Source organism: Trachurus trachurus, assembly GCF_905171665.1.
Source record: "Trachurus trachurus genome assembly, chromosome: 7".
Taxonomy (NCBI): Eukaryota; Metazoa; Chordata; class Actinopteri; order Carangiformes; family Carangidae; genus Trachurus; species Trachurus trachurus.
This window is the reverse complement of record NC_139901.1, coordinates 5,090,144-5,111,281: the sequence shown is the minus strand read 5'-3', so window position 1 is coordinate 5,111,281 and position 21,138 is coordinate 5,090,144. Positions and strand designations below refer to the sequence as shown.

At 43.1% G+C, this 21,138-nt stretch overlaps 1 protein-coding gene across 1 annotated transcript in view; it reads right to left on the bottom strand.

The window, feature by feature from the left end:
• The window catches only part of LOC310989284 (nucleolar protein 4-like), a gene marked incomplete at both ends in the record, with an annotated part of 205,995 nt that overhangs the window by 88,486 nt on the left and 96,371 nt on the right, over positions 1-21,138 (bottom strand). The window lies entirely within an intron of this gene.

The following is a 21,138-nucleotide window of genomic DNA, read 5'->3' as shown; positions in this document are numbered from 1 at the left end:
ACTACACAGTAACTTTATCCACCGCTCCATGGATTGATTTCTCACCGGCCTCTTTAAAAACAAATGCACATGGCTGAGAGGAGGGTTAGCAAAACAGCGGAAAAGCGACAGGACTTGCATAGTTCCCCTTTATATGAACATACCAAAGCGATAAGGTTGACTTGGTCACATTAATTTGTTGTCCCTGGCCCAGGAGCAACAGGAGGTGGGGCAACCAATGAAGTTGAATATTTCGAACCTGCGCGAGAAGCTAGTCGCCTCCCGGAGCGACAAGTCGTGCCCAACTCTGTCGTGCTCCCCGTCTGTCACGGCCTCAAACAGGATGTGGTGTCATAATAATAATAATTATTAAATAATTTTGTTGCGCCAAAGATAAGAGTCACTTTCATTGTGTAACTACCCTGCTTTAGTTTCAAGCAACAAGTCATCAATCAGTCAGAAAGTCCTACAGGACGTCGTGGATGAAGAAAGATTAAAGGGACAACGAGGAGTTTTGAAAAAGCGAAGCATTTTCACACTACATTTATGAGCCTCCGCACGCAGCGTGAAATTCTTTGACCGGCGCAAGACAGACTCATGTTTTCATTCATCAAGAATTAAAGTCAGAGGTTCAAAGAGGTTCAGTTACCGTCGTAGTTCCGACCATAAACGGCAATACGGCGGCGTTATTCTCATGAGCGTCCGCAAAACCGAAAGTAAGGAAACGCTGGTCGGCTCGACCAGCATCTCCACCATTAGCCTAATTAAAATAACAAAATAACGATAGAGACAAAACGATATATTTATCGAAAATGGAGTCATTAACAAGTGTGGGTAGCGAAGATTCATCCACATTAACTTGAGACTTTTTTATAACCAAATAGAAACTCCTCGTTGCCCCTTTAATCATGGAGGTGGAAAACTACAATATTTTATGATACAACACGTCCGTTTAACAAGAACACAAACAGAAAGTAAAATAAAGTAGCCTAAGACAAATCACGGAGTAAAGTCAGTCAGCTACGCAACCTCAGAAAGGCAAAGTAATCTGTTGCTCCATCAGTTGGAGTTAAACCACAACAGAGTGGGAACGGAGACGGAGTATATTGAAAAATGGGGGTTAGATCCCCAACATTAGGCCATTAAAAAACAAAAAGACAACATCTGAAACAGAGAAAACTTTTGTTTTTAGTCAACATGACTGGCAGTAGATGCAGACAGCAGAACCCCTGGAAAGCAGGAAGACTCAGTCAATAATCCTCCATCATCTAAACTCAGATTAGCCGTGAAAGAAACCGTGTTTACCCACTGTTTTAAGTCATCTCTAATCTTTTTATTTACCGCTTTGTCAGTGTCGGCATCCGCGGGAGCAGCCGTGACAGCTGCTCCGCCGGTTTAACCCAAACATCAGAGGGAAAACAAGAAACGCGAGGCAGAGAGGCGGCGGGCGGGCGGGCAAATCAAACACAACATGCCGACTGCTTCAGTGCAGCGAGCGCTGCCTGCAGGCCTCACTGGAAGCAACCACATCACACTCTGATGTTTTTTTCTTTTCCTCTAAACTCAGAACACTCTTCCCTCCAGCTCACTTCAACCCAGAGATGTTGGAAATAAAAAGTGCAACAGTCCTCGTGGGAAACACCAGCAACCAAAAGTGTTTAGATCAATAAATGAAAAAAAAAAAAAACTTTCCAGGAACAGATTCGACCTCCATTTGATCAGACAGAAGCAGACGCGTATTTCTCGATATAAAACATGAACATGATGTGAATTATCAGAAGTGGCAGGAAACTGTGGTTACAAAGAGAAAGAATGGATTTCAGGTGGAGGTGTGCTCAGCTTGTGGTGATCCCAGAGCGTGATGATTTTATTTTTGAAGTCTCTAACAGAATGAATTGACTTTTGGAGACCAGAGTGTGAATGTCACACACACACACACAGTGTTGTGACTGGGCTAACAGCTATAACACCTCTACAGCTGCTACATTGGTCGTCTGTGGAGAATAAACATCGCACGAGGATAAAAACACTCCAGTGATAAAACTGCAGATCGAAAAAGAAGCCCTCCAACCTGAACAAGCGCGAGGGTCATTTACTGTACTGCATCACAGAAATAGAGCTCTGGACCTTCACGGTGACAATAATAAACACACAAGGAGCAGTCTTGGTTTGGTTTGGTTTGGTTTAGGGGAAAGATTGTGGTTTTGAGTTGAAATAAGTCTTAAAATAAGGTCGGAGGATCATTGTTACCTGATAAAAGTTCAAGTTAATGTTGAAATGTTCTAATTTAGGCTTAATTATTATGGCTCACAGTCAGAGTTACAGTGTTTGCCACATGGACCTCTTCCTCCCTTGCAGCTCAGGGCCCTGTAGCAACCCAAAACTTAATAACAGCCAATAATGTGATCATTTTGGCCATTTTAGATAGAATAAAGCCAATAAAATGTTTGAGCAAATAATGTAATAATGTAATGATTTATTATTACATTATTGGCTGGTTATTATGGTATTGGCCTAGTATTGAAACCCCCTTTGAAAATATAATAACTGCTGCTGATAATGTAATAATACATGTATCATTTTAATTCTTTTATTCTAAGGGAAGAAGATGTCAATATGTTACAACTGGATGTGTATCAATGAGGCTGTTGATAGCCTACTATGCTTACTTCCTCCGTTTGTAAACAGAAATGGCCAGGCAAATCACATTTATCATGAAGCATGGCAGGAATTTGCTTCTCATTGTGGATGAGATACAGGCAACAACTGTGATATCTCCTGCCCTGAAAATAATAATAAAAACAACATATAGTACATTATCGGCCCTAGTTATTACAATGTCAAAAGTTTTTTTTTTTTTTAATAAGCCAATAATGTAATAACCAGCCAATAATGTAAAAAAAAAAGAAAAAAAATTACGTTATTGGCTCAAACATTGTTTTACAGCATTATTACAATTAAAAAGGCCAAAATGATTACGTTATTGGCTGTTATTACGTATTGAGTTGCTACAAGCCCTTTACCTCCCGTTCACCTCTTTCTCCCCAAATCTCCTGTCTCTCTCCCTATGACTGAAATATCCTCTAAAATAAGAAAGACAGCGTGTCTCTTCTAACTAAAATCAAAGCTAGGTCGACCACGTTTGCCGTTCTAAAAACATCATTTGACCCTTTTAATAATCTTGTTTCAAAATGTGCATGCAAAAATATGACATATTATCAAAAAGCAATAGCTACAGATGTGTGTGATGTGTACGCCTGATGGTTATTGTTTGTAATAAAGACTACAGGACAGAAACGGGACGTGGTGGACTCTGATCTCCTGCTTTAAAGGGATAGTTCAACATTTTGGCAAATTGGCCCATTGCCATAATCCCTATAGTCTTAGGAGTAGGTTCGTTACCTTTAATTGTCGGTGCAAGCTATTTTTAGAACGGCGGAGCAGAGCCGTGAGCTGCTCAGAGCTACGCTACGGAGGCTCACGGTATTTCCACGATATCCAAAATGGACATCGTCTTCAGGGACACTGGGCTGTCACAGCACATCAAGACAAACCTCTGTCCTCTGCACTCTCTTTAGTAAGTCATTCTCACTCACTCAAACAAACACACACACACACGTTAATATCTGTTATCAGCATATATAAAGCGCCTGGCTGCTCCAAACGCCTTTAATCACTCACATAAACATTTGCAAACGCTGAGCAGATGAATGAGTTCAGCAAACAGCTCAGTGACACTGCAGCTAAGACCAAGCAGAGTGGTGTCAGTGCTGCTGCTGCTGCTCCGACAGGAGGATGCACTTCACACACAGGTAGACTGACAGGCACATGACAGCATGGCAGTGGCAATGACACACACACACACAGAAACAACACAAAAGAGAAAAAAAATTATAAGTCATATTTCCTGCCTGTTTCACATCCACGTCATAAGACGATGTATAATTCAACAGTTCACATGTAACAGTGAGAAAGTGTCCAGGAAATGATGAGAGGTGCTCTGCTGCAGGAGAGTGTGACAGGCAGGCATTACGGATGTTATAAAAACTAAATAAATAATATAAAAAAAATTAAAAAAATGTGTCAGTCACATATTCTCTACAGTTATAGGGCTGGGTTAAAAAAAAATCGATTTTCTCACTGCTAACAAGCCAGGATCACATGGTGGTTCAGCTCTGTGCTACACCAGGAAGGTGTAATCCTGAATGTCAGTAAAACCAAAGTGTTAGTTATCCACTTCCGCAAAAAGAAAGCCAAGCCTGTTCCACAATTGTCTGACTGAAATAGTGTCTTCCAATGGACTCTGTGCCTACATATAGTTTGTGGTTGGAAGAACTGTCTAACACTTTAGAGACGAAGACAGAGGAGATAAGTTTGATAAGACATGTAATGGGACACGGTGCTGAATTACCTTAAAAATGAGAGCTCATAGACATTGGCTATTCCTTAAAGCCTCACAGTGCAAAGAGTATGTGATTCTGTTTATGTCTACCTGATTCATTTATTATTTTCAGCTCTTAGATGTTTTTATAGTACCAGTCTTAACTATGACCATGGAATATTGCTGTACTGTAACCCATGATGTGCTGTGTTCTGTACAGTATGTTGTGCAATCTTTGTTATGTGTTCTTATTTCTAGGTTTTTTCTCACTCTCTTTTATTTTTTTCTTGAGAATCAATAAACATATTTCTATAAAAAAAAAAAAAGGAATAGTGTCTTCTATAAATACCTTGTGTATACACTAAAGAGGGCCAGAACAGCAATGCTGTGATTAAAAAATGTTGTTTCTTTTTTTTTTCTAAATTGTAACACACACTTTCCTGTAAGAGCACTGTGTCTCAGTCACCACTTTATTGCCCACGTGGATTGTAACTTGAGAACGCTGTATGTCTAATTGTTGCACACTTGTGTTTGTGTAGCCTGTGTGTTTTCTTAACGCAATGGTGACTATTTAAATTTTCCCTCTGGGGATATAATAAAGATGTCAATCAAACATTCCCTGAAGAAGTTTCACTACAACTACACAGTTATTCTACCACTATAAAGCGAAGTCAGCTTTCTTTTGACCTGATGCAGTATAAAGACAGAAAGGCCACACACACACACACACACACACACACACCACAGACCGTCTGTGTGCATGTTGCTGGATTTGCAGCCGTTGTTCTGCTGTTCTGCAGCTTCACTGATCTTTATTCACCGTGTCTGTGTGAGCGAAGACATCCTCCTCCGATCTACAGCATTTTCCTTTTTCTATTTTCTCTTGATTGACAACTGTTTTGGCCTCTGTGAACATGAGACACACACACACACACACACATACACATCCATTTCCCCCCGCAGACAGAACCATCCACAGCTGTTTCAAACAGGAAATGGAAAAGCTTTTACAAACTGAATATCAATCAGTGTTGACTGCACCGACTGCAAACACCACCGTGCCTCGTCTGCCTGACGACAAATTGCATGTAAAACCACCGTGAGTTGATTCTGCAGCTGAGATGCAGGTTTAATTATGTAAGGAAGCTGCGTTAAGTTTCCCTTTAAAGCAACTGAATTTTTTTTTTTGCTATCAGTGCACAATCATATGAAACACTGCAGGGTATCCCACTGTTTCTATTTTAGAAGTAAAAGAAAAAGGCTACACCACTATCTCTGCAGCTCCTGTCAGAGTCCATGTGGCAGCGCTGACCCATATCTGTCTATTAAAGACGCTTCTCGCAGGAGGAGTTTCCCTGGGCTCATCATACTGGATTAGCCTCCTCGCTGCAGCCAGGCAGCCAGCCAGAACCACTACTACACACGCCGACAATAACTGGAAGCAGTCACACACACACACACACACACACACACACACACACACACACACACACACACACACACACACACACACACACACACACACACACACACACACACACACACACACACACACACACACACACACACACACACGTGTCTGTACACAGCCAAGACATCCAGGGAGCTGCGTCATTAAAACCTCCATCCAGAGGAACAACTGCCACTCCGACCGCCACAGATTCATCCGTACGACTCATCTCACGCCACACTCATGTGTTTCTAAAAAGAGATGATATTGCTGCTGTTGTCATGGCGCGTGAGATAAAAGGATTCACTTTGAGGAGATAGGCGGTTACAGATGGCTGAAGGAATCCTTAACGGACTCCTCAATTCTGGATGGAAAAGCAGGTTTTAGTGCTGAATGTGTTAGTGTCTCAGTTGTTCTAATGGAAGACTGGATTCTCACATACAGTACCTCGCCTCCTCTTGTTTTTCTCCCCCCTCTTATCGCCCAGTCATCCTGTCTTATTGTATGTGTTGTATGCTGTATTTGTACGGACAGGTTGATTGAATGTAATTTCGCTATACTTTAGTACAGTGTTGTGCTGTGTTATAGTGACAAAATAAAGGCTGATGCTGATTCTGATCTGACATTGGTATGAATCAATCAGGCATGTTGAAAAGCCTGTGTGTGCTGGAGGTCACGTTCAGGTCACTTTACTGTTCGTAGGTAAACTTGCTCTACAGCAGAAAAAGAAAGAAAGAAAGAAAGAAAGAAAGAAAGTGTAAAGCGTCCACTTCAGACAGCTTCAATTAAATCAAAAATAAAATTAAAATCAATATGAAGTAGAAAAGTGTTCTGGTGCTAATCAAGAAGCTAAAATATCTAATAAATACATTAATAATGAATAAATAGACATCTAATAAAACATGTAATAAATCAACTGCAAATGAATTCATGAATAAAACCTAGAGAGAGGTTGTGCAGTGCTTCCTTATAGCTTGTTCATCAGTGTGATAGCAGCTGGAACAAAGCTATTTTTAAAAGACTAAAAACTGAAACTCTTTGTGCAAAGGCTGCAGACTGTCATTTAAAATAGAAGCTGCTACCTGTCTGTGAAGGGCACCGGGATCAGGGTTTCACCACTTGGTTAAATGAGTCCCTGCTCTTCACAGAAAGACTTCCAAACCACGATTCAATAAAATGTTTTGATTTCTTTCTAGGTGTGGATTGTCTGGGTTGTGTTACATTAGAAATACTGAGAAAAATGTTGACGCGTTCAATACTTATTTTCTCCACAGCCGAGCTGCTTCTCATTTACTCTGCTTGAGACTCTATCATACTGGTGAACTGCACTGTGGCTCTGTTGTGTTGCATTGACGGTGTTGAGAAAGTTGAGGAAGGTTAAGTGACCAATCACAGCCATGCAGGTCCAACCTGACCTTTTTTCATCCACTGATGCAAAAACTTGTATATTTTGAGCTTTCTGACCCAGTGTTGTTCATTCAAGACCCTGTCCTGCTAGCTTCTAAAGCTTGTTAACTGGTAACTAATTTACTCCTAGTTACTTTAATTTATTTAATGTTTAATTTCTGTGCTGCTGTGGGGGAAGCTCCCAGTCTCATGTCATGTCAAGTGATTGACAGGTGCGTCTCTCAGGGTCCAATTTAATAAAGCACATCCATGTGGAGCAGATGAATGATAAAAAGGCGGCGTCTTAATGCAGCTTTTTGTTGCGAAGACCGGACATGAATCAGCAGGAAAACGTCAAACACTCAAGAGTTGGCGGAGGTTCAGGTTTTACTTGGCTGTTAACATTATTATTCAAAATGAAATGGCCCGTAATTACAGGATAGTGAAATCAGCAAAGCTCTGGTAGTTTCTGAAGAAAAAAAAAAAAAAAAGTCAAGGCAGGTTATGTATGAAGAAAAAGACTGGTGGCTAATACTGCTACACGGCTAAGTGTGAAAAAAAAGACTGATTTCAATGGCTCATATCCAAAAGGCAGCAGATGTGGACGATGGGGAGCCATCCTGTGAACTTACTTCACCACGGCAACGAGGATGAATCGACTCTGACGAACGATCAAATGAGACTTTATTTTAATCTACCCTTAATTCATTTTCAATTACTATCATCACCAGCTCGCATTACCTCGTTTTCAATTACCACATAATCTCTGCACTGTAATTACTGGTTAGCCTACGTCTCTTTGTTGTGGCGCCGGAGGAATGGAAGAACAAGAGGTTTCATATTAGAGCCGTGGAAGCTATCTGACGGTGGGATCTGTCCGACTTCGCTTTTCAGAGAGGCTCTCGGAAAAATGAGCCGATGATGAATTCACGAGGAGGCTTCTTCTCTCCGACGACGTGTTGAGCAGGTGATGTCTCTGAATGCAGAGGGATTGTCTGACATTTTCAAGTCATTCTTTTTTTTTTTCCTCGACATCTTGTCACATTGTCAGGAAGTCTTTTCGGAGTCTTTGTGTACGTCTCTGATGTAGCCTGATGTATCTTCTCAGCTCCAGGACTGCTTTGCATGCACTGACTGGGATGTAATTGAACATCAAGACCGAGACCATACCGTCCTATATCAAGTACTGGATGGACAGTGTCACATTAGAAAAAGACAGAAACCCAGGATGAGGAAGAGGATTTAAAACAATTTATTAAAAAATGTTCCGAATAAGATCTCCAACCCTACCTTTAAAGGGATAGTTCAACATTTTGGCAAATTGGCCCATTGCCATAATCCCTATAGTCTTAGGAGTAGGAGTTGTTACCTTTAATTGTTGGTGCTAGATATCTTTAGAACGGCGGAGCAGAGCCGCGAGCTGCTCAGAGCTACGCTACGGAGGTTAATGGTATTTCTTGGTTTCCCTCATCAAACTCATCAAATACACAATCCAACAACTCCAAAACGCTCTAGTGGACAAGTTGTGACCTGCACATTCACCACGCTATGAGATAATAACAGAACGTTATGAGACAGAGTTGTTTTAGAGGCAAATGCAGAGACTGCTTGCTGAAAAACTGCCCCCGACGGGAACGTGCATCAGCAGTTTTGCATGAATTTACCTCTAAGACAACTCTGTATTGTAATGTTCCATTATTATCTCATAGCGTGGTGAATGTGCAGGTCACAACTTAAACGCCTTAAAGGGACAACAAGGAGTTTTGGAAAAGCGAAGCGTTTTCACCGTGCGCACCGTGAAATTCTTTGACCGGCGCAAGACAGACTCGTGTTTTCATTCGTCAAGAATTAAAGTCAGAGGTTCGAAGACGATCATATACCATCGTAGTTCCGACCATAAGCGGCGATTCGGCGGCGTTATTCTCATGACTCGCCGCGAAACCGAAAGTAAGGAAACGCTGGTCGGCTCGACCAGCATTTCCGCCACCACTAATAATAACAAAATAACGATAGAGACAAAACGATATATTTATCGAAAATGGGCCAATTAACAAGTGGGTAACGTAGATTCATCCACATTAATATGAGACTTTTTTATTGTCGCGGAATTTTTCATTCTGCTGATGGAGAAACTCCCCGTTGTCCCTTTAAAGTCCTAAAATTAAAAATTTGTACAATGACAATAAAGGTAATCTAATCTTATTTAAATTAATCTTACAGCCTGAAAAACACATCAGTACTGTGTGTGATGTGAACACACTCACACTGTAGCTTTATCAAGTTCACCAACAAATGGAGTGCTTGGCAAACTGGCCTAACATTATACATTTTAGGAATGTTTCAGCCATGTCAGGATACACAATGACACACTGATAACGACGCTGACTGACTGCCTCTGTCCAGGAATTATATATGTATATACATATATATACTGTATATATTAGATCAATGTTCCAGGTTAGATGTTTCTCAAACTGAAACATCAGCTGGTCAGTCAGGTGGGATTCTACCATCCTGTCATCTTCTCCCTCTGCCCTGCTCCCCATGTTCATTTCCCCTCAGTCAGCCAAACAGAGGAGAGCCAAGAGTCTTCTTAAGTGTGTGTGTGTGTGTGTGTGGTTTATTAATGGTCTCAGTAATGAGTTGTCCTCATCTGCATACGGATGAACAGCGGTGTTCTTGCCTGATAGATTAACACACAAACAGGATTTGGAGCGATGGGGCGAACTCAATAACACACTTTTATCTCTCTCTCTCTCTACCCCCCTCTCCTCCCTCCCTCCCTCCCTCCCTCCCCCCATCTCTCTCTACATTTGTCTTTGCTTCTGTCTTTGTCTTAAGAGAATTAATTATGGAACATACGCAAATGGACTTTATGTATGCGGAGGCACACACACACTCCTCAAACGCTGCCGTGCAGCCAACGCTGCTGAGATAAGTAGCTTCAAAGTTATTTACCAGTTTTCTTTGTTAATTATCTTGAAATGTGAAACACTGCAGGATTTTAGAGAGAGTGAAAACAGTGATGAACAGTGATGTGGAAGACACACCACATGACGACGACGACGATGATGATGATGACTGTGGTGAAGACTGTAAGAGGTGCAAAGCAGTAAAGTGAACCCAGGATGAATAATTAACAGACACTTTTCTCTATTGTCTATTTTTACCAGGGCGGAGGTGAGAGAGGTGAAGAACATTTGAACTTCTTGAGAGGGTTTGTACAACACAGAGAGATAAAAAAAAGGGACAAGAGGGAAGAGCAAGAAGGCCGGATCGCCGACCGACACCCCGACAAACATGGTGTCTTTCTAAAGCCAAGAGGGCAGATGGTGAAAGGGAACAGGGGCGGAGCTGCGAGGAAGAAGAGGAAGAAGAAGAGGAGGAGGAGGAGGAGGAGGAGGAGGAGGGGGGGGGGGGGGGGAGAAGCTGAATCTATAGACAATCATGAAGAAACAGAAGGTGAGAGGCTGAGGAAGACGAAGCGTGGATGTGGAGCAGCAGAAGGAGAAAAGCGCCTGAGGAAAGAAATGAGTGGAGAGAGAGAGAGAGAGAGAGAGAGAGAGAGAGAAGGGAGAGAGAGAGAGAGAGAGGAGACAGATGAGAAGTTGTAGCCAGTGGAGCAGAAGAAGAAGAAACAGAGACGGGTCGACAGAGGAGGCGGAGTGACGAGAGCGGAGAGAGCAGGAAGCAGAAGAAGTGGAACAGCATGTGGGAATTACCAGGAGGGAAAAATGAGGTGGATTCACATTCACAGAGGAAGTGTCCACTCAGCACCCAGCACCGGATAAACCACCAAAGTGTTTTGGAGTTGTTGGATTGTGTATTTGATGAGTTTGATGAGGGAAACCAAGAAATCCCACTAGCCTCCGTAGCGTAGCTCTGAGCAGCTCGCGGCTCTGCTCCGCCGTTCTAAAAATAGCTTGCACCGACAATTAAAGGTAATGAACCTACCGCTAAAACTATAGGGATTATGGCAATGGGCCAATTTGCCAAAATGTTGAACTACCCCTTTAACGCATATCTGTGTGCACACCTTCCTTATTTCTCTTATGTGCTGAGCTTCTCCACAGTCTCTCCACAAACCCCTTGATAGTAAAGTCCAGATGCCTGAATGCAAATCGTTGCTCTACAAGCAGAGCATGACAAGTCTGCTCATTGTGTAGAAAGCATTGTATTTGCTGTGTGTGTGTGTGTGTGTGTGTGTGTGTGTGTGTGTGTGTGTGTGTGTGTGTGTGTGTGTGTGTGTGTGTGTGTGTGTGTGTGTTCAGAACTGCCGGATCTGGTCCTATGGCATTGCTAAGCTAATCAGGTTAGCCACCGGACAAGCGGAAGGGCACATCTCCTTCTCTCTGCTCATCTCCTTCCTTCCATTCACACCCTTCCTTTCCCCGTCTTGTCCTTCTCTCTGCTGCTGCTCTCCTCCATCACCTCCTCTCCTCCATCAGCTCCTCTCCTCCATCACCTCCTCTCCTCCATCAGCTCCTCTCCTCCATCACCTCCTCTCCTCCATCAGCTCCTCTCCTCCATCACCTCCTCTCCTCCATCAGCTCCTCTCCTCCATCACCTCCTCTCCTCCATCACCTCCTCTTTCTACTATGTCCACGCTTTGATCTCATCTGCACATTTTCTCTCCACTTTCCTCACTCACTCCCAAATGGATAGAGACAGTAACTTAAAGGTAGAGTCCGTAGGTCTGTTTGTTGCAGTTTGTAAACACAACATTCCACTTGGACCCCTCCTCTCGGGCTCAACTTTGCACACCCCCCAACTTCACCTGCGCTGTCATTGGCTGATGAAAACACACCGACAACACAGGCAGACACACAGTCACCACCACACATGAGTAGAAGCCCAGAGGTGATGATTAAGCAGTACAAGTCTATGTTTAGTTTTTTGGGAAAATTCTACAGACTCTACCTTTACAGTTAAGTCAGTGCAGCCTGGTCACAGTTTTCTAAAGCATAAAATGTGAACCGATCTGTTTGAAACGGGTCTTTGTGCGTTAATCAAACACATTTCCAGGAAATTCATCCAGTTCTGGTCTTTTGCAACACGAGAGTCCTGCACCACAGCTACACATCAAACCAGCAGCTTCGCTCCGCTGTGGAATCTTCCTCTGTAGGAGTTGTAATCTGTGGCTTTCAACTGTCTGTGTCCCCACAGACGGAGCCACTGGAGGGCTGCGGAGCCTCTCTGCCAACACAAATTATACAGCGTATTTGATGTTTTACTAGAGAAGCCCAGAGCACCCCAGAATCCTTGTTAAATAACAAATCAGCCGACTGCGATTATTGCGTATGTGGGGAAATACAGCTTTATAATGTAATGATGAGGCACTGAGCTTCCATTAAATATAGTAGAGCCTCTTCTCATTAACTCAATACTCAATGCCTCCGGGTCAAAGAAAAGTCTATTTGTTTATTGTAGTCTGTCATGTGATGATTATTTTCTCTATCAATGAATCTGTTGATTTTCTTTTTTTTATTCTAGCAATTAGAATGTCGCAAAAGAATCAAACGGCAGCAAATGAAACCAGCAACGGTTTCAATTATTAAATCACACTCAGCTTATTTCTAGTTCTAGAGGTCACGGTTTACACACACACACACACACACACATGGATGTATAACTGCTTCTCTGTAATATGATATGAATGAATGATGCTGAGAGAGAGATGGAGGAGCAGCACCTGTGTCTGACATTAAATCTCCTGTTTGGCCTTTTTACTGAATCATCATAGACAGTAACTACAAGCAGGGATTGTGTCAGCTCAGGTGATCTTCAGAGTGTGTTTCACTTCACCTCTCTGCCATGACGCCCCGGGTCTGTGTGTCTGCCACGCTGACACATACACTCACACACACACACATACACACACGCCCTATCTATAGGATCCTTAGTGCGTATTCAGCATCTTAGACGTTTTATTTTACTGCTTGCATGAGCAACACGAGTTGTGCAGTGTTTTCTCGACCTAGCCATCTATCTCTAGACTGTCTGTGTGTTAATCACCGGGCCGCTGGCTCTGGATCAGTTCACCAGACTGACTGCAGACTTTGCAGGTAGCTCGCTGATGGCACACCTGAGCACAGTGCTGACTTTGGCATTGTTTGGAGAAGAAATGCAAGAGATAGAACTACTACTGTGTGTGTGTATGTGTGTGTGTGTGTGTGTGTGTGTGTGTGTGTGTGTGTGTGTGTGTGTGTGTGTGTGTGTGTGTGTGTGTGTGTGTGTGTGTGTGTGTGTGTGTGTGTGTGTGTGTGTGTGTGTGTGTGTACCTTATAACCTTATTTCACGCAGGTGCAGGGACTATAAATATAAAACACAGCACTACATGAGTTTGTCATAAATAATATTAAAGTCACACCTGAATGTATTCCGTCTGCCTTCAAAGCATTTTGATGCTATTACTGCCTCTGTTTTTTATGCGTACTGTTGCCATGGTTACATATATTTCTGACAGTTAATTAATTGACTAATTGTTTCAGTGCTGGTTGATTTTTACAAAAAACTGTTATTGATTGTAAACCGATTCACAGAGCAGCGGTGTTCAGTGCTACGTACGATCTGATTCAAGTCAAGTTGAGCTGAGACTCATCAGTGAAGAATCATCAAACCATCTATTTTCATAACTGATTTATAATGTGAATTCATTTTCTATGAAAAATGTCCAACACACTTCGATCTATGGATGTCATGATTACTTGTTTTCACAATTGATCGCGGTATTAAATGCCACAATTAATTGATCGTAAAGATTCCTATAAATACCGTCACTTTCTGAAAAAGATTATGTCGGAACCGTATCGGCAGATGTGCGCCAAAGTAAAGGTAAATGCACAGATACTGGTCCATTTACCTAATGTAACACTGAATTGGTAGGAATTTAAATGTTGGCGTGTCATTTCTGTAATTTAAAAAAATGATTAAAATAAACGTAAACATTTGGTATGGATAACAATTAATGACACTTCCCCTGGGGGATTAATAATTGGTCATATCTTAATAGATACTTGAAGTAAGCGATCGTTTTGGCTAATGCTGCGTTCCAGGCAGGCTTTTGAAACCGTAAATTACAGCTTCACGTCACGACTTACGACTTTGTAGCGTTCCAGGCAACCCACTCGTGTTTTTCCGACTTGTTTTACCTGTGAAAGTCACTATAACGGCCACTCGTAACTTCCGACCCGTGAACTCGTACCAGATCGAACTGGTACGACTTCACAGGTCGGAAAAACACGAGTTACCTTGCCTTGAACGCACCATAACCTCTTGTCAGCCGATGGAGTTAGCAGCCCCCGCCCTCGTCATGGATCTATTGGTCCTCGTCCCTACGTCACACAGCCCTGCATGCCGTTCTCTCTCCTCATTGGATAAAACTTGTAGGATACGAGAAAAGTTTTCTCCTCGGCTCAGAGCAGAGCAGAGTGACTGACAGACCCGTGTTTCGGTCCAAACACTCTATGTAAGTGATTGCTGTTGGAAGATAGAACTATTTAAGACTTATATTAACACAAAAATATCGCTTACTTCTGCTTTAAGATATTTTGTGTAAAAATTTTAATTTTACACATTCATATGATTGTGAAATTAATGAATGCAATATAATTGTGATAATCATAGTACCGTGATTATTCCTCTGACAATAATCGTACCAAGAAAATCTATAATGGTGACATCCCTGTTTTGATTTGCTGCCTTCATTTGTCTCAAGACACACCGGCTTATTGTTATTCTTCACATTGCCTGAAATGCAATGAGTAAGTTTTATTTACCGGCGCACCTCATACCTGTAACCTGAGCTACACCGCTAGACGTAATGTAACACCAACAACGGACTTCCATCAGGTCCCTCGGATACGGCGCATGAAACACGTCCGCGCGGTGTCGATCCGATCGGCGTATTTGTTCTGGCGCGACTTCTCGTGTTTAGTCGGCTTATAATGTTTGGAGTTTGTTTACAGCGGTCAAGCTTTCCACTCTCTCTGTTTTCCGGTTTCTTTGTATGTGTTTGCTGCATGTCATTCCCCCTCTCTCTGTCTCTCTCAACTGTCCTGTCAATTAAAGGGAAAAAAAAAACACTGACTGGCAGAGGACAGAGACTTTATAATAGTCACTGTGTTTTCTTGATGCTCTGGATTCTATCAGGACCCAAACTCCCAGCCTGGTCTCAGGTTGTCCCCAGCAGAGCACCGCACAATGAATTTCATTAAGAAAATCAATTAAGGTGGACATTGTTTCTTCACAAAGAGTAGTGGGTGGGGGGGTGATTGGGGGTTAGGGGGGTGGTTGGTGCTCAGTCTCTTTGTTCTCTTTGTTTTCCACGCAGTGGTGGTGCAGAGCTGGACCCTGAAGCCTCCCTGGTTGTCAAATTGGCATCTTTCCACCTCCCTCATCTCCCTGCCCCCACCCATCCCTCTCCCTGCACCATCCCACCTCCTCATTTATCTGCCTTTATTTCTGCCTACGTTCCCGTTCTTCCTCCTCACAGTCCCCTCACCCTGCCAACTCCCTCGTCTCCCTGCTCCCTTCTCCTCATCATCAACCTGCCATATCCTCCTCCTCCTCCTCCTGCCTTTTAGCACAAACTCCACCCCCCCCCCCCCAGCCCCCTCTCCTCCTGCTTCGGCCTTACCTCCCACCCCACCCCCCACCTTCCCACTGTTCTCCAGCTCCTCCCTCCCTCCCATCTCTCCTGCTGCAGCTCTCTTAGATGTTCTTCATCCACATCCATCAGGAGCAGGAACCACTCCCTCTCTCGCTGCGTTTCTTTTCCTGGCTCTACATCTCTCTTCCTATTATGTTTGTTGGTTTCCGTGGAAACTGATCCAGGTTGACTGTCCATAATAGTGATGGGGGTTTTGAAGGAATCCAGTAAAACTATAACTACTGGCTCCAATCATCATCATCATCCATCATCACCATCGTTCCACATGTATGGAGAGCAGTTATCAGCTGTTATTGGTTAACAAGACTGCGTCACTCCGTGTCCAGTTACAGCCATGGTGATTACATATATAATCATATATTAAGCGAAATAAACTGTTTTGTGCAACCGCAACATATTCCTTTCTTTTATCACCTCTTGACCCCTCGGATGAATATAAGTCTCTGTCCTAAGTTAGAATAAATATAATGAACAACACACAGCAGGATGAGGAAGATGAGCTGCAGCCTGATGGGGACAAACAGGCTGAAATATTCACTGTGGTACAAAGACACATACATCCAATCAGAGCGTTGATCACTTATCCACTCATGGATTCTATTATTTTTTTTCCTTTAACAGCCCAGGGACAACATGTGTCAGTGTGGGAGGAGTCACAGGTCCGGCTGCAATCACCGCCAGCATCACAGTGACCATTACCATCAGCGTTATCCCATCACAGTCATCACCAACAGCAGCTTCTGCTGCACGTCCACTATTTTCCTGATGAAATGTCGTCATCACGCCACAAAACAATCAAGCTGCTGTTAGAATAAGTAATAACAGTTGCCGTGGTGCCGCTGTGATGACATAACTTGCCCACCAGCCCCACTTTGCTTTCATATGTCTTATAGCTATAAAAGCCATTTGTTGAGCGTATCTGCATTAGCAAATAAAACACTGTAATATCAATACAGTACTTAAATAAACTCTACAACAGAAACCTGGAAGTGTGGACTCTGAGAGCAGAGTGGAGAGTTGACCGACAAGACCACGGTGGAAGGTTTAGAATTCAAAGTGAAAATGTCACCTTAACATTAATGAGATTATGGCTCTATTCAAAACAGCATACATAAAATGTAGCATATAGTATACAGTATGCAAACAAAAGCAAAATCTGCAGTATGCGAAAATCTCCAGCATCGGACCTGTCTACATTGCGTTGCATACTGTACCCCACAATGCAATGCACATTTGACCTCCAACACTAAGATGGTTTAGATGAGTGAAGTAACTTCACCCTGACCCCTAACCCTGTTATGAAGCTTAATAAAATTAAATTTAATGTAGACCAATCAGATCAATGTAAAACATTTATTAATTGATGTAAATGTCATGATTTCTGTACAAAGCCCCAAGGCACCGCAGCTCTTCTGTCCAGTTCACACATTAAAGGGATAGTTCAACATTTTGGCAAATTGGGCCATTGGTAGGTCCGTTACCTTTAATTGTCGGTGCAAGCTATTTTTAGAACGGCGGAGCAGAGCCGCGAGCTGCTCAGAGCTACGCTACGGAGGCTAATGGGATTTCTTGGTTTCCCTCATCAAATACACAATCCAACAACTCCAAAACGCTCTGGTGGACAAGTTGTGACCTGCACATTTACCACACTATGAGAAAATAACAGAACGTTACCAGACAGAGTTGTTTTAGAGGCAAATGCAGAGACTGCTTGATGAAAAACTGCCCCCAACGGGAACGTGCATCAGCAGTTGTTTTAGAGGTAAATTCATGCAAAACCAAATGAGACCAACATTTACCTCCTAAAAGGAATTTAACCAGCCAATAACTTGCAAAAACCCAGGTTAATGGGCTTGTTTTCTCTCCCGGGATTATGCAGGTTGACCGGCCGAATCACCTCAGCAGACCGAGCTGCTGCCTCTGAGACGACCGGTTGCTCCCACAGGTGGAGCTTCACTTCTCCCAAAACAAACAAAATCAAATTTTCAAACAGTTATTTGGATAAACTCACAGATTGGGGATCTCAACGGTTACTTTCTTGCATGAAGAAATATTCAAACAATAATAAAGTGACATATTAACAGAGCTACAGTACAGCGAGAATTAAAACAGCTTTTGGCTGCTTTACCGCTATTGCAGTCGGTTGGAGCGAAATGCATTCTGGGATACTTATACTGTACGGAATAGCATACTGAATCACACATTTAGTATGCAGTAATACATACTAATGCAGTATGTACAGTAGTAGGCGGTTTTGAATACAGCCAATCTGAAGCTTTATCTCCTGGAGGTGGCAGCATCTGGAGCTAATATGTGTTATCTTCATGTTTCTTTCTGGCAGAATGTCCGGTGTAAATGGCCAACACCGGTGATGTCACCTTCTCATTACCCGCTGGGAAAATCTCCCGCGGTGACACCCCCCCTGCCCCCCCAGCATGAAAATAAACTCCATCATTTCCCGTCCCTCCTCTTTGTTTACAGGGGACATGGACACAGAGAGACAGAGAGAGAGATCTCATGATGGTTGTGTAGAAACACACAGAGAAACAGGCATATGCCACGATAAGTGAGGCGGACGACCATCGCAATCTCCACTTAACCACCGGCGCATGTCTGTGGGAGGAAAAAGTGAAACCCACACATGCAGAGTGAGTCATCTGTGTGGCCGCTCACACCGCACATCAGATGTCACAGGAGAAAAAAAATAAATTAAAAAAGTAATCAGTTTACTGTGACGACAATGCTCAGAATCATCACAGGTCAGTGCCAGTGTGTCTCCATATGTTACGGCCTAAAGCGGCGGCCATGTTTTAAAAGCCTCCACTTGATAACGCTGGTGGGGGAGAAATTTGAGGCAATAAGTTCCAGTCGTTCAACGGTGACGGGCGGTCAGCCTTCAGTCGGGCAACAACGTCTTATTTCTGATTGCATCCATCTCTCACAGAGATCGATGAGGCCCGCAGGAAAGAGGAGAGGATCATTTCTGAACTGAGGGAGAGGTGAAGATATTGATAAGCAGCAACTGGCTGGAGACAAGCACACACACACACACACACACACATGCTGCAAGGCTTAACAGGGTGCAGGCCGAGGAGCTCCACTGCAGAATATTGATTGCTGAGAAAACCAGTCATAAGGAGGAGGTGTGTGTGTGTGTATGTGTGTGTGCATCTGTACAGAGAATGGAGGGGGTATCTCCACTGACGAACACGCGCGCACAGTAATAGGTAACGCACAGACAAAGAGCATGAAGTGGACGGTGAATCATTACAGACAGACGCAGACAGTAACAGCACACATCCTAGAGAGAGAGGCACAGACAGGAGCGTGAGGAGCTGTGTCTGTGGTCCGGTCCGTCTGTGGGGTTATAAAAAGCCTCTGTACAGTATACGCAGAGGAGACGGCCAGCCAGAATCAATAAGCTGCCACTGACCTTCATTGAGCAGAGACATGGAGCAAAAAGGGGTGGGGGGGGGGGAGTAACCACGGCCTGGTCACATGACAGGGGGCAGTTTTATAAGCACTGATGGTCCTGTCTCCACTTCCTGTATTAAAGGGATAGTTCACCCAAAATTCAAATTTCACTCATTATCTACTCACCCTCATGTCGACTAAGAGCTGTGAGAATTTTCAGAGTCCTCCGTCCCTTCTCTGAGTTACGGAGGGGGGGGGTCCGCGCAGCAGTATTTGTCCATATACTGTAATGGTTGTGAATGGATACCAACTTTCTTCATCCAAAAAGACACACCAAAAAACATCCAAATACCTCCATGCTGCTCGTCTGTAATGTCCGCCTTGTATTGAAGCCCCGACATGAGAAATTGTTCCGCTGGTCACAGGAAGAGCAGTGAACCGAGACACTGGGAGCTTCCGCTACAAACAAGCTTAAAATATAGACTTATTTAATTTTTTTCGGAGCAATTTCTCATGTTGGGGCTTCAATACAAGAGGGAGATTACACATGAGCTGTGTGGAGATATTTGGATGTTTTTTGGTGTGTCTTTTTGGACGAAGAAAGTTGGTCTTAGTTGACATGAGGGTGAGTAGATAATGAGTGAAATTTGAATTTTGGGTGAACTATGCCTTTAATGAATTGACCGGGCTTCATCCTCGTGCTTCTGGGTGTTCGGTCTTCATGAACAACACACAACGACGGAGAACAAGAGGCAGGGCTGAGAGATCACGTCAGTCTTCGCGTCAGACTGTGCTACACACACACACACACACACACACACACACACACACACACACACACACACACACACACACACACACACACACACACACACACACACACACACACACACACACACACACACACACACACACACACACACACACACACACACTCAGACAAAAAGCTGTTGAGCTTCATATCTTCTCTCTGAATTCAGGAGCCTCTGGGTTGCAATCAACTCTCAAAAACGGCGATCCATAACATCTGAGGCCCTGTTCGATTTTGCCTGCAGGTGGCTCCCACCAAACAGTTTATCACTGCGTTACCCAGAATTCCCTGAGCCCGTGTTTGCGTCAGATGATCTGGATGAGGTCTTTTCACTGTTTGAGTCATGCACCTTTTCTACAGTCATAATGTAGGCTACAACTTCCTGCTGTGGTTCTTTGTGGAGAAATTTGACATTATTGGTATTAAATGTTTGAACGTGGGCTTATTAAGCTTCAGCTTCCTACTAGAAAAGAGATGATGTAATCAACAACTGATTAAAATGTCGCTCAGATGAGACGAGACATTTCAAGATCTGACTGATTATCACCATACTGTATGTTTGCTTTGCAGCAGCATGAAAGGTAAACAGAGCTACATGCTTGAGGAACACTTTCAGTTTGTTATAAAATGTTGTAATCGTTATAATCGTCGTTGGATGTTGTAAAACAATATACAACTTACTATAGAAACAAGTCTTGCTTTTCTCTTCATGTTAAACAAAAATTGGTGGAAGCAACCTTTTTGCATGTTATTGACTATGGAGATGTGCTGTATATGAATGCCTCTGCTCAATGTCTTTGCATGCTGGATAGTTTGTACCATGGGGCACTGAGATTCACCACCAACTGTAGTCCCCTCACTCACTATTGTGTACTCTATTCTTGGACTTCCTTAAAGGAATAGTTCAACATTTCAGCAAATTTGCCCATTGCCATAATCCCTATAGTTTTAGGAAAATGTTCGTTACCTTTAATTGTCGGTCCAAGCTATTTTTAGAACAGCGGAGCAGAGCCACGAGCTGCTCAGAGCTACGCTACGGAGGCTAA